At 38.2% G+C, this 18,268-nt stretch overlaps 1 protein-coding gene across 2 annotated transcripts in view; it reads left to right on the plus strand.

The window, feature by feature from the left end:
- The window catches only part of STK32B (serine/threonine kinase 32B), a 179,408-nt gene that overhangs the window by 75,886 nt on the left and 85,254 nt on the right, over window positions 1-18,268 (plus strand). The window lies entirely within an intron of this gene.

The raw sequence follows: 18,268 nt of genomic DNA on the forward strand, positions 1-18,268 counted from the left end.
GAATACTGCTAAAGTACTTGAGAAATTCTGAAGGATGTTTATTTACTCTATGTGGTGTTTTTATTTATTCATAAGTTCCTGGAATTGAGGAACTGTGGAAAACTCTTATCTGAAGCATATCACTTAATGTGCAACTATCATGTAGCTGCAAAGAGCTCAAATATATTAATTTAAGGTTTCCAAAAAAGGAAGAAAAATAAAAGCCTGAAAATGTGTGTTTGTTTTTAATATCATAATATTTTTATTCAGATGTAATGGCTCAGAAGCACATGAGTGTTTCTTGTTTATCAACATTGTTAGTATTCCCTTATGCCCAAATTCTACTGTATCCTAAGTGGGCTTAACAGAGAAAAAATACTGTTGATCAGTGAATAAAATGAACTTTGGATTTTTCTTACTAAATTTTATTCCAGTAGTTAAATTCCATGAGCACTTCCAAACAGCTTCATTCTGAGACAGAAAGAGAGTAAAGAGTGGATGTGTCACTGTCAACTGTCCTTCCCAAATGAGAGTATGGGATCTTGCAAACATTTCTACTTCAGCAAAGTTTAGCTAATTGGCTGCTCACAATCAAAATACCTACTTTTGCCTTTGGTGGCCTGAAGATATCAGGCATTTCTGTCAAAATGAGTGGTTTATATCACTGGAAATACTTGTTCTTGTAGTTAATGGTCTACAGATGGATGGATGGTTTGTTTCTTTGACAGAGACAGACACACACACCTCACCCACAAGGTCTACATTTTGCAAAATTTTTGTATTTTGCAGAACTCTCAGATACTCTGTAAATTATGTGAAACATGATGTATATGCCATCATCATGCCAGGTACTCCTCTTAATTGCTTTTGTTGTACTGACTTGGGACAATTTTCCAGAGTAAACCCCTCTTTTGACAACACTCACTGTGTTTTCTGTGCTATAAAATCACTTACACATGGGTTGAGTGGTAAGAAATAACACCAAGTGTTTGTTCAGATAAAGGTAGGTGCCAATCATAGTTCAGCACTCATGATTCAAAATGAACATCCCAACATCAGCAGACAATTATATTTGCAGATGCAATAGCCCAGAAACCATTCTCTTGGACCAGTACTCACATTCCTATGAGCAGTAGCTGGTATTTATTGATTCTGCTGATTAAAAGAGCTGGCAATTCAGCTAAAGGAGCAGCACATTATTTTCATTATTAAATCTAACAAATTTCCATTAGACTTTCAAACTCATTTGTCAGCCATATCTCTTTTTTAACCAGGGAATTCCAAATATTCTGACTCTTATATCTCATTAGTCTTTCAGAAGTATGCCATTATATGCACATTAAAAGACCACAGCATTACAGCATAGATTGAGATAGTCTCTGTGCAATAAGTGATAAAATCTGATAGTTTGATCATGAAATTTCCCTCCTTTTCTTTTGAATCACCTGAAACATCATTAAACCAATTTTCTGCCAGGATTTTCAAGGAATGACTGCAGTTTGGACATACTAATGAGCTGCTTCCTAATTAAAACCAGCCATTTGAAAGAAAGGCAATTACTTTCACTGAGTATTTTAAATAATTCAATGATACACACCAAGACACTGAACTGCATTTCATTGCATTTCATGTTAGACCTGACCTGAGCTTTTATGGCAGAATGTTGCTGAAGATAGGTATTGAGAAATCCTTTGAGTATTGGGTTTCACTACTGAGACAAACAGTTCTCAGCAGCATAAGGTTATCTTATTGTTTCAAATGTATTAGTACAATGGAGACATGAATGTTACCCACATAATTCACAGGGATGCTGTGAAAGCCATTGGAAGTCACTAGTCAGTATTGCACTTGACACCCATTAATTCTTTAACTCATATCAATGTAATATTACTTCTCTTTAATTGGCTTTGACGATTTCTCCCTTTCCTGCATAAAGATGACTGAAGGAGACTTGCCTGATGGATTTTAAAAGCTCAGTATATTTGTGCTGTGTCTAGCTCCTCCTGAGGTGCAAGAAGTAACACCTGTACATAAAAATAGAGCAACAAAGCAAGCAGTGGATTTACACAGGCAATTTTTCCTCTGATAGCAGAAAGTCCAGTCCTGGAAAAACCAGCACCGCTGATAATGTTGGGTGAATAAAGTGCTCATACACTGTCACAGGTTGACTCTGTGGTAGAGTGAGATGAGGACAGGAAGAAGCATGGGATGGAGCAGGTTGCCCATGTGCCTCATCCTAAGGGCATACTGCTGGTAAACTGAACTTGAACAGTGGAACTTGAAGAGCCAGAAAAAAGAATAGTACTTGAGATGAAAGATTAGTTTCTGGAACACTGCAGACAAATATAAGGAAGAGCTGATAAGGGATGAGAACTCCCTTGACAAGGAATGGGTCTATTCTCAGTGAGGTGACAATTATGATGATTTAATAGACAAGATTAGTGCTAATGAATTGTGAGCTCTACAGTTTTCTTTTAACAAAGGGATTGATTCTCTGAATTGGCACTGTCCCTGAAACTGAGTGTTGTCAATTGAAGCAGGAGTTGATTGGAAAATGAGATTGGTTTGAAATTTCTTGAATTCATGTCTTTTAAAGTTCATAATTAACATAAAACTGACCAGTGTGCTGATTTAGTAAAAGCAGTTTATTATGAACCTAATGTGGCATTTTGAAAATGGTATTTCTCACTAATCTGGCTTCAGGAAATAAACATTCAGTTAACAAGCTCTCTCTTTCTTCTCTTTGTACGATGCTTCATTTTGTCACTTGTGGAATAATAATTGACATGACTGTGAAAAGGGAAAGAAATGGAGGTCCTAGAAAGTTTTATCATTCAGAATTCTCCAAAGTGACAAAATCCAGGGTTTGGCCCACTATCTCAAAATGCAGGTACCAAGAAGGCAAGGAACAAAACAAATCAATGGCTTCTTGTGAATTACATAAATTTCTGTTCAGAATCAAACAATACCCAGAATAGTATAATTATATATAAGGAAAGTAAAAAAAAAAAAGCAGAATTGAGTATTTATCACTTGTATAAAAGCATTTTGGTAATCTTCTTACACAGTACAATTAAATGTCAAAAATGAAGGCTAATCCACTTGTTAGAGATGGCATTAACTACCTAAAACACTATTTTATTGCCTCCCAAATCTTAAGTCTGGGTAACTAGAAAAGTAAGACTTGCTGTAGCTGGGAAGAAAGTGCCCAACTCAGAATATTTGAAAAATTCAAATGTACATGTCAGCAGATCAGACAAATATATGAGCAGGCCATCAATACAAAGAATTTGCTACAGAGAATTTAGTTATACCACTTATGTGGAAAATGGCTGGGGACTTGGAGAAAATATGAATACATAACATTCCCAGCTGTCAAACTGTTCATCTGGAAATATTTAGTTAGAGGCGTCCAGTAGCCTTTTTGTGTGCTCTCTGATGAAACCCTGGTGTTTCAGAGGGCTTCCTGCCTGCCTTTTAAATATTAATTTCATACACCATTTATTACATTGTCATGTAGACCAAACTTCAGTACTGCTGGTACCTTGACAGCCTCATGCTGCCATCAGCTGATTGTGCAATTTTCAGCCTGGAAACGTTTCACTAAATGCTGATGTTCTGCTGTTCCCTTTCCCATTCCCACTAGATCATCCTTTTGAGAACTGTCACCAGTTCTCGGCATCAGCAGCACCAATAAACAAAGCAATAGTGGCAATGAAACAAAAAATAGTTTATCCTTTCTTATAGGTATCTAAATAGATCTTTTAAATGAACATTTTTTCCTTCTGTAGTAATTGCTTTGATTGTTTTTATCAAATTTTGTGGAGTTTTGTGCAGTGGGTGTGAATATGATGCATATTTTTATAAATAATATTTTTCTTCCATATTGTGACAGAAGACTTGAGGGTGTGAGATAAGGTGAATTACAGTCTGGCATTTGAGAAAATAATTGTATTAGCCCTTTTCTATTCCTAGTATTATTCCCTTGATGATTCATTTGAGGAGAATTTGTATGTCATGCTCTGCTCTTATCTTTCTGAGCCCAGACTGTCATCACATATACCTCACTACAAATGTCATGTTACAGATGAGATCACTTTTGAGCTTTTCTGATTAAATAGTGATTTTTCTATCCTTATTTCCTAAGTAAGGAAGTGTCAGTCAGTTATACACAAAAAGTAGTGGGCTTCTTTTAGAAATACCTGCCTCCCAGCTTGTGAGAGCACTTCCTTAATGGTGCCAGTTTGGATCTGCCTTTCTACATGAACTAATGCAAACAGTCAGGTCACTGCTCAGTGATTAAGTTAGAGATGGTTCACAGAAACCATGATTGGCATGATTTGGCTGGATATGATTTGGTGCAGAGCCAAAATGGAGGGAGATGCTTTAGCACCAAGTAGCACAATACAAATCTCTACAAGCAGAGCCCTGGGCTGGGAATCTTGGGACTTGTGTTAAGGCCAACAGGGAAAGGAAGGGAGAAGATGATCTGGAGTTCACCGGTTGGATGTGTAAGACCAGCTGAGCAGTGTCACAGCAGAGACTGCACTCCTTCATAATGGCAACTGGGGTCTTCTCAGAAGTGAAACAGGGATAACCAAGTCTTTTCTAATGACAGTGGTCCATGTAGCATTTGTTCTTCCTCTTCTAAGTGATAAGCTGGTGGATAAAGCCAAGGAAGTTTCATATTGATTTCCTCATAAATATCCATTTGAAACAGGCTGTTCCACCTCTAACCAATGATGACAGATTGCTCCTCCATTGGGAAGCCAGACTCAAAAAGCTTTGACCTAGGGATCTGGCCAGGTGCAGCAAAAGAGCTGTGCTCACATTTAAATGGGAGGCTGTTGACAAAAACCAGAGCAGTGACAGAAGGCCTGTGTTTGCCATACCAATGGTTACAAATCACCTCTTCCTTTCTTCCTTTTCACTTTTGTTTTGCAGAGCAGCCACACCTACAGCTTGCATTATAATTTGCTTTCCTGAGGCAGAACCAGAAATAAGAACTGGAGGCTGACAGCCTCAATAGGATGTGTAGGATGCTCTGCAGTTGTAATTTTTTTTCTTACTACAAGTCTGTGAGGATGCTGAGTATTGTCATCATTACAAAAGAGAGGAGAGATGACAGACAGATCACAGGTCTAGTGCTCAGGAGGGTGTATAGGTGATTCCATACTTGCACACAGATTGATGAACTTACAGATAGGATGCACTTATAGGTTCAAAATATTTCCTGATTTTTTCCTGCCTATTGAAAGTTGTGGCCTAAGAATTATAGAAGAATGGGAGACCAAGAAACAAATTAAGATTTTGTCCTTCCAGTTTTGTTTGTAGGCTGTTACCCAACTTCATTCTCAGAATTTCAGCTTTTTTGAATGCTTCCACTGTATTAGTGAATCTGTACTCAAGACTAGTTAACACACAAGTTCAAGAAGAATGATTCCTGCAGTATCTGCCTCCTTCTGTCAGAAGGTACATTTGCAGCTTCAGTCTACATATTTGTATGCTAAGAGTATTTTTCCACTCTCATTTGCTATAGTATATAAATTGCCATCAACTTCTCTTAGAAGCTTGGTTAATGTGTACAACAAAGCAGTGTTTCTTTCCTGGTCTCAGTCCCAACCCCAAACATTTTTCAGTCTCATACTAGCTTATTAAAGGGATATATTGTTTCCATTGTCCCATCCAATTTAGCTGCAGCTCCCAGACTTAGCACCAAGAGTCAGATCCACTGCAATTATTACTTCAAATTAAGACAAATACAGCTTGAGGGGGCATCTTATAATGGTTTTCTCTTAGCGTGCAGTCACATAAATTTGCTGTTATTGAAGCTAGCTAAAACTTTTACAGAAAAATTAGAAGAACTTCAATTAAAGTGAATCAAATGTTCTGAAGACATCAATTAAGACAAAATTTTGTTGGAATCCTACCCTCTTCTTGTCTTGCCTGGAGAATTGTTAGACAGCCAGACTCTTGACTCCTTTGCTGCTGGGTTGTGAAGAGAAAAGAGCTCCCATGTTGGCCTTCTGCCTCCTTCCCCCATGTGCAGGCTGCTGGATTGCTTGAGACAGAAGATCTACACCCACCTTGGTGTCTGAACTGTCCCACTCTGAAGGCATCATGTCATCCGGCTGGTGCCTCTCCTACACCTCATGGGAACAAGAACCACAGCAGCATGGAAACTCGGAAGCTCCTGCTGCAAGCTGTCTTCAGGAAATACCCAAAGGTAATTCTTGGGTTACCATATGCCCAGAAACCCTTTCTGCATCTCCTCTTGTATCCTGACAATAACAATAATAAAAAAATTTAAGTCACAAAACTCTTGTGCCTTGACTGGCGTAGCATTTCTCCTAGCTTTTTAGTGTTTGGGCACAAGGTTAAAAGCAAAAAGAAAAAGAAGTTATAAAAATCTGAGATTTCCATGGATGTTTTAAACATCAGTGAACCAAATTTTGAAGCACAGTTGCTTAAATTTCCTTTCCCCTTCTGTTTTCTTTATAAAGAAACAGGCTAAGAGTGATTCAGAGTAAGATAGGACATTTGTGCTGAGGCAGGACAGGTCACAAAAGGAAGCAATACTCCAATCCTATCCTACTGAGCTGCTGGAAGAAGCAACTGCCCAGTCATGTGCTTATCAATACTGGGAAAGGACTGTAGCTCTTCAGCTGCAGATTAGGGCATCCACAGCAATTGTATCCAACTTATTCCTTATCTCATCTTCCTGACCAATAACACAACCTGTCTGGCAGGTGGCCTGTAGGTCAGGACATGCGGTCAGGAAAGTCTTCCTGATAAACACCAGTAAGTCCATCTATAGCTACTGTATTCAATTAATTTCTGCTGCATTTTGTTGCATTCTTAATATATAAATACTGATTCAAGAAGCCCTACATGTGGAAGCTGAGGAGTAGTGCATGCAAGGAAGCATGTTGCTTTCAGTATTACTCCTTCATATCTGCTTCTGTTTGTATCTAGAGAAAAAATGCCTGATGATAAAGGGTCTGGGTGCAGCCCTAAATTTAGTTCATGATCCCTCCTTAGTGCAATATTGCTTTTGAAGGTGATCTTCCTTGCTGTCATCGGGACCTCTCCCGTGTTCCTGACAGTTTGACATGCTCCTCCTCTCTGTTCCTCTATTAAGCTGAGTACTGTTACCACAAATAACATGACTCTGCCATGTTAAATGTTAAAAGAGGAAACATTGAAGGCTTGACAGATAATTTTCCAGAATAATTTAAATGTCTGGGGTGAGATAAAATGATAGTAGTTGACAACTGAAGATCCTTCTATGTGACTCTCTGAATCAACTTGATAAACTCAACTGTAAATTAGAAAGGCAAGAGTTATCTCAGTTTTATAACAAATCTTAACATTTATTGTGACTATATTTGGAATTGGAAAAACAAGATGCTGAATCTAAGAGTGGCAATAAGATTTGATTATTCATTTTCTGCAATAAAATTCTGCCATGACAAAAATATTGCTCACTGGCAGCATTTACAATGAATAAAGAGAAGTGAATCACTGACAGTCATTCCCAGAAAAATTAAACAAAGAGAAAAAAGGCAGAATTAGAGTTTGGGGGTTTCCTTTCACATGGTGAGATCATAAACTTCCATTCTTGGGCAGACAGGCCCAAGAAACACATTCTCTCTGGCAGGTATGTTTGTACCTGGTGCTCTTGATGTGAAGAAGGCCTAAGCAAGCATTGACTGCTGTTCCCCAGGATGACTCGAACTACCCTACAGTGGCTTACTCGGAGATTTGGCTAATTCATGGACAAAGTAAAGTAGTCAAGGGGTTCTTTCCTTTATTTTCCTTTAGAGATATAGTCTTACACAGACTCTGAGGACTGGATCAAACAACTTCTGTGTCTGCTGAGAGCATGAAAGAATTTTCATAACATATCACTCTCAGAACAATGCGTTTCAGAAAACGCAAATACCCAAATGATCTACCAATAGAAGATGTTCCACTTCACAAGCTAAAAAAGGAGAGGACATATATGTGTAACACACACAGAAAATACAAATGGAAGCCTCATTGCCTCCTATGGCAATGAGCATGGCACAAGAACTTCCATGAAACAGAGCACTAAGAATCGTGGGGTTTGGTTACCTGGTTGCTTGTACTTAAATTAATCTGGTATAAATAAAAGGCTGCCAGCTGAGAAATAACCATAGATATGTCCTGGTCTGAATCCTTACACTGATGTGGGCCAATACAAGTTACTCTGTGACTGACCATTATGGTACTTGTAGCAACTCAATCAGGTATCATTATGTGGGAGTAAGATGAGTTAAACACAGTAGATTTTTAAGCAGCTTTTCTTCCTTTATGTTTCACTTATATTCTAGAATTAATGTAGAGACAGCAATATAAAAAGATTTTAAAAGTACAGGAAAACTGCCTATAGTTATTTAATTTACTTATTCCTGTAACTGCCCTAAAGAATCTTCTTCTGGCTTCAGTATCCCTAAGCTGAAGGGCTACTCACTCTTTCCATGTCTCCTTGCAGTAAATCTTATTCTTGATAAAGAAGATGGTAGCATTTACATGAAACTGAACATTAACAAAAAGCTTCTTCAGATAGGGTTGAGCAACACAGAAAATTTGGGACATTTTCATTATTTGTTGTTTTCCTGAATCATGCATCATAACCTGTTGCATTTGCAACTTAAAACCTTTCTTCTCTTTCTATTCTTCTCTTTCTAATGTGACTAGAGGAATGTCTGTCTTCCTGGATCTAAATGTAGAATCAATTAAGTGATGAGATGCACCACAGTTAAGGAAGGAACTCAGCACATGTAAGATCAGCATAAGTCAGAAATGCTATTTGCCTTTGCTGATTAAACAAAAAAATGTTCACTGACAGTCATATTTATCAACCCTTCTGTGGCAGTCAAAATGTACATGCAAATGGGACTTCCCGAATCAGAAAAGACAGGCCCTAGAGAGCTGAATTTTTCACAGCTCACTTCTCTTCAGACATCAGTCTCCTCCCCTTGGGCTACCTCTGTAATCAATGGGAAAAAGAGGGAATTTCTAGAGAGTAGTTAACACACCTATGAGCAGGACCATCTGCTTACTGCACAGTGGTCATGGAGAAGCTACTTTTCTTACCCAAAGCAAAATAATAACGTGCCTGAAGGCAGTCTGGGCAAAACTAGGTCTCAGAAGCTTAATTCTAGTAAGTTGTTGAGTTCTTGCCCAGTTGGATTTTCAAGGCTTCTCTTAGATTTGGTGTATGGATGAGAAACAACAGTAAAAAGAAAAGGTTATCGTAAGTTCCTTCCAGAAAAATTGTTTTGCATGGAAATTGATTTTGGTAAGGAAATTTTTGTGGGGAAAAAATATCTTTAAGTTGAAACTGAAAACAGCTCTCTGTCCTCACTTAAAATGACAGAGACAAAATGAGGTTGATTTGCTCTGCACTACATCCTTCACATTACTATTCAGATTTTTGCTTCATCTTTTTTGTCTGCAAAATAACTTTTGTGTCTGCTAAATAACTTATATGCCAATTAAGAAGGTAAGTCTAGTAAAGTTTTGACAGAGTTTCAGTCCATCTTGTTTAATGTATTTTAATATTTTAGAAGTGTCAACAATTAAGAAATGAGGTATATTATATTAAGAGGAATGTCTGAAAATGTTAGTATGTATCTGCATGTGATGGAAAGCATTGTGCTTCACCACTGCAGTTTTAAATTAACTAGTTTATTTACAGAAAATAGGAGAGGCTTCTTGAGTGAAACCTTTTGACTGTCTGGTTTTATTCACCAGAGATATATTGCAGGGTTCTCTGGGAAACTGTTTGAAAAATGTTTGCATATTTCTAACAAAATGAAAATATAATGAACCGTTTATTGCAGCAGAGAGAAATTTTAGTTTACAGTAAGTCAGGAAGATGGAAGGGTATGATTGGAAATCTGTTCTGCTCCAGTGAGACAGTTGGCTACAGACTGTGTACATGTGCAAGGAAAGATTGACCTGCCTTTTTTAGGTTGCATACAAGGAAAAACGAAGGGATTTGTGTAGCTCAGATGAAAATCTTGTTCGTGACTAAATAAATGAAAAAGAAAGGCACTATTTTAAGCTTCTCAACCTATGCAGGGTGCCTCACGCACACAGATACACGTACACAATCACTGCAGTGTCTGAGGTTATACATAATGAAGATTTATACCTATTCTTAACTCCAACATGTGTTCAATTGTTGTTCAGTCAGTGAAGGTTTTAATGTGCTGAAGGTTAAATTTTGTTACAATTGAAGCTTAATTGTGAGTGCTGCAGCTTTGATGTTTCTTTGCTTCATAAACGTGAAAAAGAGACTCCTACAAAACTGTATCTAAAACAGAACAGTGTTGGAAGTTAAAAACAGAGTTTGGAAGTTTTAATCAATCACAAGTTGGACTGCTGAACTTTGGATTCCAAGAAAGTATGAGTCCAGACCTGCAACACTTTTTCCAGTAGCTGCTGTTGTCCAAGCACAATCTTATTGTTATGTACTATAAAACTTTGGGTTATTTGATCTGCCTGAAATCATTGTTTAGTAATTTGACTTTATCACTATAGATATTGATAACTACATTTTTAAAAATCTTCCACTAATTGAAGAATTATGACCCTCAAATAATGAGGTTGTGTGAGGGGAAAGAGAAACAGAGAGAATACTCCATGAGGCAAACATCTGCTCAAATTTTGTTCTTCACCATTCCTTTCATTGTATGCAGCCCCAGTTTAGAGAGCCAGTTAGCTGCTGTAAGGAAAAGACTGCAGAATCACAGAATTGTTTAGTTTGGAAGTGACATCTTGAGTTTACCAAATCCAAACCCCCAGCTCAAGCAGAGTTATCTAAGGCAGATTGCCCAGTTGGGATTTTAGTATCTCCCCAAATGAAGACTCCACAGACTCTCTGGGCACCCTGTTCCAAGGTGTGCCAACTCTCACAGTGAAGAAGTATTGTTTTGTGTTTAGACGGGATTCATGCATTTCATTGCCTCTTGTCCTGTCACTGGGCACCATCGAGAAAAGTCTGTCTCACTCTTCTTCATTTGTGCCCCTTAGGTATTCATACACCTTGATGAGGTCCCCTATAAGACTTCTCTTCTCCAGGGTGAACAGTCCTACCTCTCCCAACCTCTACTCATATGAAAAATGTTCCAGTCCTTCATTCAGCTGTGTGGCCCTGCACAGGACTCTCTTGCTCTTGGAAGCCAATATCTGGATGCAATACTTCAGATGTGGCTTCACCAGTGCTGAGAACAGAGGAAGTATCACCTCACTGGTGACCTGCTGACAGAACTCTTTCTATTGAAGCTTAGGATGCTGATGGCCTGCTTTGCTGCAAGGGCACATTGCTGCCTTTTGGCCAACTTGGAGTTCATCAGGATCCCAAGATCCATTTCTGCAAAGCTGTTCTCCAGTCAGGTAGCCCCAGCATGTGCTGGTGCATAGGGCTGTTCCTCTTTGGTTGCATGTTTCACCTTGTTGAACTTCAAGAGATTTCTTTTGTAAATTTATTATTACTACTACCAATTACATTCATGTTATTACTACTACCAATTACATTCATATGCTTCATGTGTTTGAAAACTATTTCCAGGATTAGTTACTTCTTCACTTTCCTAGGGATTGCGGTGAGTCTGGCCAGTCAACAGTTCCCTGGATCTTCTTTCTTGCCCTTCTTTAGAATAGGAGTGACATCACCTTTTCTCCAGTCTTCAAGCACCTCTCCCAACTGCTGTGACCCTACAAACATATTTGCCAGTGGCCTTGAAATTAAATTAGGCAGCTCCCTCAGCATTTATGGGTGCAATCCATTAGGATCCAAGTATTTATCTATGTCCAGCTCATGTCAGTCCTCTCTCACCTGGTCATTCTCCACCTGGGTCTTTCTTGGTCCAGGTTTTCCTTGTCCTTCACATATCTTGCCAGACTTAACTGCAGGTCAGCCATGGCTTTCCTAACCCTCTCTGCAAGATCAAATGGCAACACTGTGTTCCTCCTAGGTCACCTGCTCCCACTTCCACCTCTTTTACACTTATTTTTTTCTGTTTGAGTTCAGTTAGGATCTCCCTGTTCATCCATGCTGGCTTCCTACTTCCTTTGCTTGATTTTTTACTTATCTGGATGGAGCATATCAAGCATTGGAACAGGCTGCCCAGGGAAGTGGTTGAGTAACCTTCTCTGGAGGTATTTAAAACACATGCAGATGTGGCTCTTAAGGACATGGTTTAGTGACAGACTTGGCAGTTCTGCATTAACTGTTGGGCTTGATGATCTTAGAGGTATTTTCCAACCTAAAGGATTCTATAATAATAAGGATTCTATAATTTAATAATATATCAAGCTTTGCAAGTTGTGGATGGAGCTTTGAGCCTGCATCTCCAATGGGATTCATGTTGTCAGTCAATTATTCCAAATGAGCTTTTTCCTTCCCACAATTTCCCCAAGAACCTACTTTTCTAGACAAGCTGTTTCCTGTATTAGTAGTGGGGCACTTGTGTATGTGAGTAGCTTCCCTGAGTTCATCACATAAGCTGTCTGTTGCTTGCTTTAATTGGAAGTGTTTGAGACAAGCAGGGGACAAGAGAGACTAGTTGGCACTATACACATAATTGCTACTGCTGTAGTGCCATGTGCATATGAAGTGCTATAAATTGGCAGTGATAGTAACACAAAGTGATAATGAAGAACTTGGCGAACATTTGCCAAGTCATAGCACATCTCCAACACAGCTGAATGGATTTTAGAGGCTGCATTCAGATGAGAGTATCAAAGAATCCCAAGTGCCTTCTATATATGCTCTAATTCACAACCAGAATAGAGCTCTCATGTGTAATTGTGATGTACCTATTTTAAAGAAGGCTATAAATAGAACAGGAGCTAGTGGAGACTTTTCTTTCATCCACTTAGCAAAAGACATACGAAAGATAAAAGACTTGGAAAAAAATGATGAATAATGAAGCTGACTTTGGTCTCGGAGAGTAAAACTGAGTGAAGCTGGTGAAAGGTTCCATTCTTTTTGTGATAGCAGAACAATTAAAATGAGTTTTTATGATATTGCATCCAAGTCTGGTAGAAATCCTAAACAAATAGACTGAGAAACAAGCCTATTTTGCATTCATTTGAAAGTCTTACTTTATCATTGGTTAATAATGTTTGAGAAAACACAGACTTTATCATGAGACTGTGCCATTAAGTCTACAAGTATATGAGCAAATGAGCCAGAAAAGTAATTAATTTTGTCCTGAAAAACAAATTATGAGAAAGCACTTTCAGAGACTGAGCACTGGGAAAAACAGAGCTCTTAATACATGAGAAAAAATTGTTGACAGAATCATAGTACTTGCTAGCAGTGTGTCTGCATGGCTTTTTTTTTCTACTTTTGATTGTTCAAATTTTGCTACAAATTCATCCTAATTGCCTGAGATTTTCTAGGTCTTAAACAAACAGTTGTGAAGGTTTTAACTAATATTAATTACTGTCTCAAAAGTTACCTCCCATAGTGGTCTTCATTGGAATAAGTTCATTCAGCCCTTGTCTACAAGATTTGAAGAAATATCTTTGCTCCTGGTTTAGAGAGCAGAGCTGGGACAGGATGCTGCTGAGCTGAGAAAGGGAACTAATTACAGCCTTCCATACCCAAGGGTGTGGTGGTGATGGCATAAAGATGGCAATATCTGCAGGTGGAGAAAAGCTCATATACACTGAAAGGATGAGTGACATAAGTGACACAGTGCAGCAAGAGAAATACCAACTGGATATGAGCAAAAAGTCTCTGCAAAACTAATGAGTGGCTGGAACTTTCTTAGAGAGGCTGTGCAATTCCCATCCCTGAAGATTTTAAAAACTTCCCTGGACAAGATCCTGGGCAACCTGACCTAGTCAAAATTAATCCTGTTTTGAGCAGAAGAGTGGATTTGTTGAGCGCTGGAGAACTCTTCCATCCAAAATTATTATATATGTCTATCTTAATATTCAGTGAACACTACTTAATCACAGTGTAAAAGATCTCACAGGACCATGGGCCATATGCAAACCCTGAATCTAAGCTCTTTAACCCCAGAGGAACAGCAAATAGTAAGAACTCTTTCTTATTTAGTAGATGACCACCTACATTTAATCACATGGTTTCTCTCATGGTTTCTCTACCATATCACAGGAGACACCAAGATTAAGTACAAGAAAAATACCATACTCTCATAGAATGGTAAGGGTTGGAAGGGACCTTAATCATCATCCAGTTTCAATGGGCAGGCACACCTTGCACTAGCTCAGGCTTCTCAAAGCCCCATCCAACCTAGATTTTCACCCTTCTCTGCGCAACCCGTTCCAGTGCCTCTGAGTAATGAATTTGTTCCTAATATCTAATCTAAACCTGCCCTCTTTCACTATCTACAGTTATAACAATAACCCACATCCTGAATGACCTCTTCCTCCCCTAGCATGTGAAAATCAGAGGCAGAAATAAAGAAGCTTTTGTTAGGTAGAGCAAAGCATTGATTGATTAGAGCCAGGTGCAAAAGTAAAACAAAAAAAAAATTAAAAAAAACCCCAAACCTGTTCTAAGGCAAACCATCTCAAATGATCAGGACTCACAAAGAACGTAAAGAGTTTAAAACAACATTGGTCAATAAACTGTAGTTTGCACATGCAAAAATATAATACTGAAGTTTATTTCATTAGCTGAAAGCAAAGGGCATAGTAAAACAACAAACAACAGTTATTTATTTTGCATTTTGCTTTTACATGTTTAGCTCATTACTGTTCTTCACTGACGGTCTGTGGCATGGTTGTGTATCTTGTGATGATCTGAGACAAATGCATATGTGACAGTGCATATGGGAATGATCACAGAATCATAAGACAGCCTGGGCTGGAAGAAACCTCAAAGATTGTCTTGTTCCAACACCACTGCCATGTACAGCAGTGCCTTTCACTAGACCAGGTTTCTCAGAGCCCCACCAAATCTGGCCTTGAACACTTCCAGGGATGGAGCATCCACAGCTTCTAGAGGTAACCTGCAACAGGGTCTAACCACCCTTGCAGTAAAGAATTTCTCCCTTATATCTAATGTAAACCTACTCTCTGTCAATTTAAAGCCTTTTCTCCTTGCCTTGTCACTACATGCACTTGTAAATAGAATTTCTCCATCTTTTTTGTAGGCCCTCTTCAGGTACTCAAATCCTGTAATTAGGTCACCCCAAAACCATCTCTTTTCCAGGCTGAACAATCCCAATCTTCTTAGCCTTTCCTCACAGGAGAGGTGCTCCATCACTCTAATCAACATGGTGGCCCTGCTCCTCACTCCAACAGTTCAATGTCCTTCCTGTGCTGAGAAAGTCAGAGCTGGATGTAGCACTCCAGGTGAGGCCTAACCAGAGTAGAGGGGCATAATTGCCTCCCCCCACCTTCTGTCCCATCATCTTTGATGCAGCCCAGGATACAGTTGGCTTTTTGGGCTGCAAGTGCACACTGCTGGCACATGTCCAGATGATGAACAGTTCTTTCTCACATCAGAGAGGGTTTGTGGTCTTCTCAGTCTCCTGGAGAGAGTAAAAGACTTTTTCTCTATGTGAGGATGAACACTAAACTTTCTCTAAAGGATAACCCGTGGCTGAATGGGAGCTAGTGGTGTTGGTTGTATGAATATATACTATGCTAATAAGTCTGTGACATGTCTCTTACTATCTTTGTTGAGACAGAAATTTAAGTCATCTTTCAACTTAATTTCAGGCTATTTTTTATTCAGGCATTTTTTTAGCTGTCCCATATGGTCACGTCAGAGCTAAATAGAATTTGAGAAGGTATTTCAAAAAAGCATAAACAATTCTTTACAGAAGAACTTCCCTGTTCTCAAAAGTTTTGTTACATAATCTTGAAAGATATTTTTATTTATTTTTAGAGAAATGTAGGAAGAATAAAGGAGGTAATTGTCCTTTGCTCTTAACAGCATTTGGAGATATGACTCTTGTCATTCTGAGTTTGGAAATAAACATATTTCCATTTCTTTCCAACAATAGACTTCTATTAAATATTTTGCAAGAACAAATTTCAAATCCCAATAACTACTGTTTATTTTTCATAAGAACAAAGAAATCTATTGAAACATAAGCAAAACAGACATTATAAAGAAACATTTCCAACATACCTTCTTAATACTTGCATACTTTTATTTATGAAATTTTGGAATGTTGAAGCTTTGTCTCCTGAGGCTTGTCCTTGGCTGGCATAACAAACAAATGTGACATTAATTTGTCTGGCTTGGATACCCCATTTTATGGAATACATAATTCAAAGGTAAGTATTTGCTATTCCCAGTCACAGTGGGTGCAAGAGTTTTCAGCACACCTTCTCAGCACAGGCAAGTTTGTAATGCTTTGGTGTATGAATAATCAAAGTTGCTGTTTTTATCACCTATACTTATACAAGCTTATATTATACCTATATTATATTCTACCATACCTGTACAAGAGAGTTTTAGGCATTTATTTTTCTTCTCTGCCTAGATGTTCAGTGTAAAGTTCTTTGGCAAATGCCAAATTATTCAAGCATTTAGGTGACCTATTCTTTTTCAATATGGCGACTCTTGGGTAAACATATTGTTTAACATGTGCTTAACAGTGGATGAGGAGTATTCTATAACATAGTTACACAAATTGGACTGTTAAAAACAGAGAGCATGGTAAGCAGATCAAGAAATACTGGCATAAGGATCAGTAATTACACCTTCTACTTGTATCTTAATTGCAGGATAATTCATTACCCTACATAATGATGATGTAAGTGGCCTGTAATGTCATAAATTGATTCTTCATTAATTGGTCATACCTTTGAATTATAAGTATGGAGTCCTATGTTATATTTCAATGTCATAGAGGTTTAATTTTTCTTTAACAACCAAACATTTTATATGGTATAATCTATAGCATATAAATGTTGATAATTTTGCTAGCTTTTAACATACTTTCTTACCAACTCCAAGCAGAAAATTCCTTAGATATGGATGCTAAATTGGTGATTTTTTACTATTTTTGCAATTGCTATTTGCTATATATTCACACAAAAGCAGTTTAAATTTCCCTGCTACCTGAACCATACTGCTTGTCACAAGCTACATACAGACTATCAATTCTTATTCCTTTTCTAATTTTTGCTCCATTTTTTACTTCTTTCACATAAATAAGAGTAAAAAGTCTGTATGCTATACTTATGCAGTATGTTTTACTTTGTAAATGAAAGATAGAATGCTGATTTTCTATCCCAGAAGAATATAAACCCCCTTGTACATAAACTCTGTTTGTACAGATTACAAGTCAGTTAGATATAGGATCCTAGTTATTTGGAACAGTAATTTTAGTAATTTTGTTATTGGCACTTCAGTACTTGCTACTTCTTCATGTTATGTATGAGAGTTCAGAAGAATTTTCTTTGCCCTCAAACCCTTCAAGGACAAGCAGAAGAACTGGGAAAGCTCCCACAGCAGGACTTGTGCTGGAAGAGTGAGAGGGCAGTGCAGCTGGGCAGCCACATCCCTGTTTCAACCTTCCTCATCTGCATCTGCATTTACTGTTCCTTGCCTAGGCTTGCGAGTGCTCTGCCCTGATCATTTCACTTATTTCCTAGACAGACTCTAATAGAATTCTGCATTTCTCTCTATTTGGAAGTAGTTTTGATGCATTCTTATTCTGTGCAAGTGACAGAATCCAGTTTTGGCTCAGTGTATTTATGACATTCCCTGGTCATCTTTATTATCCAAATATAGCTGTAGCATTGATTTCTTCTGTTTATCAATGTAGCAAGATGACTCCATCAAATTAGCAGTCACGTAGAGCTATATATAAAGTAAAACCAGAGCAAGTCAGTGACAATTTTGCTGGTAAAAATTTGTTTCATGTATCTGAAAGCCAAGCAGAATCAGCTTTGGTAACATGTAGCTTCACACTGGTTTTCGAGCAGAAAGCAGGTCTTCATTCAAAAGCTTGTCCTTAAGTAAAAGTCCCAATTTTCGGTTTTGCTGACCTTCCAAAACAGGGTTCCCCAACCTTTTGGATCCACAGTTTCCTGGCATATTTCCTCATGAGATTGCTATAGCTGTTACAGCCCTCTGCTTTGCACTGTCCAAGGACATCTACATCTATACTGGGAAAATCTACAGTCACTAGCCCGGGCTTTATGTCACTGAAAAATTTACCACCTCCCTTTAATGCTACCAGGGGAAAACTGGAAAAGGATCATTATTTAATTTTGTAATTAGGAGATACCATGGATGAATTACTTGTCA

The sequence above is a fragment of the Pithys albifrons genome, chromosome 5 (genome assembly GCF_047495875.1).
Source record: "Pithys albifrons albifrons isolate INPA30051 chromosome 5, PitAlb_v1, whole genome shotgun sequence".
NCBI lineage: Eukaryota > Metazoa > Chordata > Aves > Passeriformes > Thamnophilidae > Pithys > Pithys albifrons.